The 3,329-nt window shown below is 50.1% G+C and overlaps 1 long non-coding RNA gene across 1 annotated transcript; it reads right to left on the reverse strand.

Annotated features, from left to right (window-relative positions):
• Positions 1-1,262: 1,262 nt before the first annotated feature.
• LOC106727226 lies at positions 1,263-2,601 on the reverse strand. Its single transcript, XR_001363396.1, has 2 exons — positions 2,459-2,601; positions 1,263-1,547 (listed from the first exon to the last, which is right to left on the reverse strand). It is a non-coding gene; the product is annotated as an uncharacterized LOC106727226 (long non-coding RNA).
• Positions 2,602-3,329: the final 728 nt, after the last annotated feature.

Consider the following 3,329-nt stretch of genomic DNA (forward strand, 5'->3'; position numbering starts at 1 on the left):
TAAAAATCCTGGCACATATATTTTTATTGCAAGTTGGGTGCATAAAACGAGCCTCGCGGCAGCGCCTCACAGCAGCCAGCACTGTCAGCCGCTCCGACGCATTCTCAGCCTCACTGTAGGTTCCAGCGGCAGCAGGTGCGGACATTTCGGGGGCTGTGGCTCACCTGCACCAGTAGATCCTGACCTTGACCGTGCACAGTGCCCACACCCAGTAGGTGCCCTGTCCCGCAGCGACACCCTCTCCGCCTGTGGACAAGCATAGCTCAGACTTGGAGCTGTGTCAGTCAGAATAGACTAGTCCTGCCCTGGCTGGTTTGGCTCAGTGGATATAGAGCATCGGCCTGGGGACTGAAGGGTCCCGGGTTCGATTCCAGTCAAGGCTATGTACCTAGGTTGCAGGCTTGATCCCCAGTCCTGGTTAGGGCGTGTCGAAGGCAACCAATCAATGTGTCTCTCTCACATCACTGTTTCTCTCTCTCTCCCCCGCCCCCCTTCCACTCTCTCTAAAAACCAACGGAAAAATATCCTCAGGTGAGATTAAAAAAATAATAATAGGCTAGTCCTATTGGACTAACAACGCAAACTCTTAGGGCAGTGGTTCTCAACCTTGGCTGCACATTAGAATCACAAGGGAATCTTTTTAAAATCCTGATTTCTGGGCCTCATCCTCCGGAAATTCTGTTTCTTTGTTATGGGGTGAGGCCACAACATTAGTAACAAAGAAACGGAACTTCCGGAGGATGAGGCCCAGAAATCAGGATTTTAAAAAGATTCCCTTGTGATTCTAATGTGCAGCCAAGGTTGAGAACCACTGTCTTAGGGCTTTCACAATGCGGAGCTTACTCCTCTCGGACACCAGGTACATGGTGTTGGGGGGGGCGGGGGGGGCTCGGCCAGGAGCTGTGTGTCACACTGTCTTCCCCTCAGGGAGGCAGAGGGGACGGCCACCCTGATTCATGACCAGTGATTGGCAGGAGGAAGGAAGCAGGAGGGGTTGTTGCTCGCTGGCGCTGGCGTGTGAAGCTCCCACCCAGATGTAACATTGTCACTTTCGCTCCGTTATTGGCCAAAGCCAGTCACGTGGACACACCTAGAGAAGTCAGCCCTGCAATCTTGCCAGAGGGCAGGGAGCTGAAAATAATTTGTGAAGAGTGCTAATTACTACAAAACACATTTACTAACCTCCCTTCCAGGACTCGGAATAGCAGCTCTGGAACTGTTCCCAGAGCACAGCAAACGCAGAACAGACCCAGAGGCTTGGCTGGAAATAAGCAAGGAGATTTATTCAAGGGTCTTTCACTCTGAAGAAGAAGAAGGGAAGAGTTCTTGTAGTAGAAGGTACATCCTCCAGAACGGTCAGCCCTGTGTTGCTAGCCCTGCGATTGGTCCAGGAGGGCTGTCAGTCAGAGGCCAGGTGGTCTGGATAAGGGATGTCAGGGGTCTCCATCATGAGGCCTTGAGGGGGTAAGCAGAGGCTGATCGGAGGCCTGATGCATATCCAGGCTTGGATGCAGGACTGGAAAGCTCAGAAGGTTTAACTTCCCAGGCTGGGTAGAATGAGAAAAGGGTCTTTCCTCATGCCTCAGCCTTCATCAGTTAATCATTTTAGCGGCTTGGTTTACATGACTCCATTTTATAGATTCCCTGCCTTTCCTACTCTTCCCTCCGGGTGCGAAATGAGCATGAATGGCAGGAGTGATTTTTTGCTATTTTCAGGTGTAATAAATATTATGAACATTTTGGTATCTTGTGGCCTGGTCTTTATTATCTTGTTAATATTTTACTAATATAGGTATATGCATTTTAAATACTTAATTTTTTAGTTATAGATATGTGTGTATATATATATATTAAGATTATTTTTATTTGATTATTTTAATTGATATATTGAGGGGAAGGAAATTTTGCCACACCAAAATATGCCTTTTGGGGATATTGATTATATTAAGCTGGTTATTTTTAAAAAACAAAAGACTAAGCGAGAATCTTTGCCCCCCCACCCCCCCTTCCCTGCCTCATGGAATTTAGATGGAAAAACCTGCTTCTAGGAGTTGTCCTCTTAGCATAATATGAGCCCAGTGAGGCAGGCAGGGAGGAGCCAAGCCCCTCTGTGTCCCATCGTTCTGGGTGCTGGCAAGAATTCATGTACCCTCTTTCTTACCCCCCTGGAGTTGCCTGCTCTCACTCTGAAGTGCCCCACCCTCGCCTCCTTCTTACGCCAGAACACACTTAAGCCTCAACTGCTCAGTGTGTCTTGGGTTCCACATGCTTATGGACACCCCGTATGTACATACGTAATAAAAGTCATTTTCTCCAGTTAATCTGTCTCCGATCGATTTGATTAAATTAGATTGAATTCCTGAGCCTCCCAGGACTATGAAGTCTCTTCGGCCCAATTAATCTCCCAGGAGGTCACTGGGGCATAATTCTCACCCCTCGGGAACCGGGGCTCACTCACCTGTGATCGGGTACAGGCAGTGGAAGGCTTGCCCCCTCCCTGTACCCAATGGCAACTGTGGGCCCTTGTAGGCCGCCCCGGGGGCTGCAGGTTGTGCATAACAGGAGGTCGACCTGGAGCCCTAATACGGGAAGGGGAACAACAGCTGGCGTTTGAAAAACTGAAACTAGAACTCACCCAGGCCCCCGCCCTTGGCCCACCCTGTAACGGACAAGCCCTCCCTCCTACGTGTTCCAGAAAGACAGGGGTGGCACTGGGAGTCAATGCAATCCCTAGGGACAATACAGCGCCCTCCGGCTGTTGTTCCAAAAGGAGACATATGTAATACTCTTTGTAATACTCTAAGCAATAAAACAATAAAAAAAAAAAGACTACACCTGGCACCCTCACGGGCTACTCCCTTTCATCGGACCACTCGCCATCATTCTTGTTCTAGCTTTTGCCCCAATAACATTAAGATTTATAACACAATTTGTCTCCAACAGGTTACAAGCCCTATTTCTAGTCTAAGAATACACCCCCTGCCCCGCTGCTGACTTATACCCCATCTCAACCTCCTCGCCTGGGCCTTATCTCCCCTCTGACAGAGCAAGCTCTCTGGGCTCTGAAAGGGAACGTAGATGGCTACAGAAGGGACCCTGCCCCCTCTTCCTTTAAAAAATTCGGGGGGGGCGGTGTAGTAGGCTGGTAAACAGGCGTGCGCAGAGCAGGAGCAATGGGCCAGGTGCAGGGGATTGCCAGGTGGAGAGCCCTGGGTGCCTAGCAACGGGCAAAACTCTGGGCCCGTGCAGGACCACTCCTCAGGCTTTCACCCCTGGAGACGCCATCTAGGCCTCAGCTGTGTTTCGGCTCCAGCCCAGAGAAGCAGCAC

Source organism: Myotis brandtii, unplaced genomic scaffold, assembly GCF_000412655.1.
Source record: "Myotis brandtii unplaced genomic scaffold, ASM41265v1 scaffold390, whole genome shotgun sequence".
NCBI classification, from domain to species: Eukaryota; Metazoa; Chordata; class Mammalia; order Chiroptera; family Vespertilionidae; genus Myotis; species Myotis brandtii.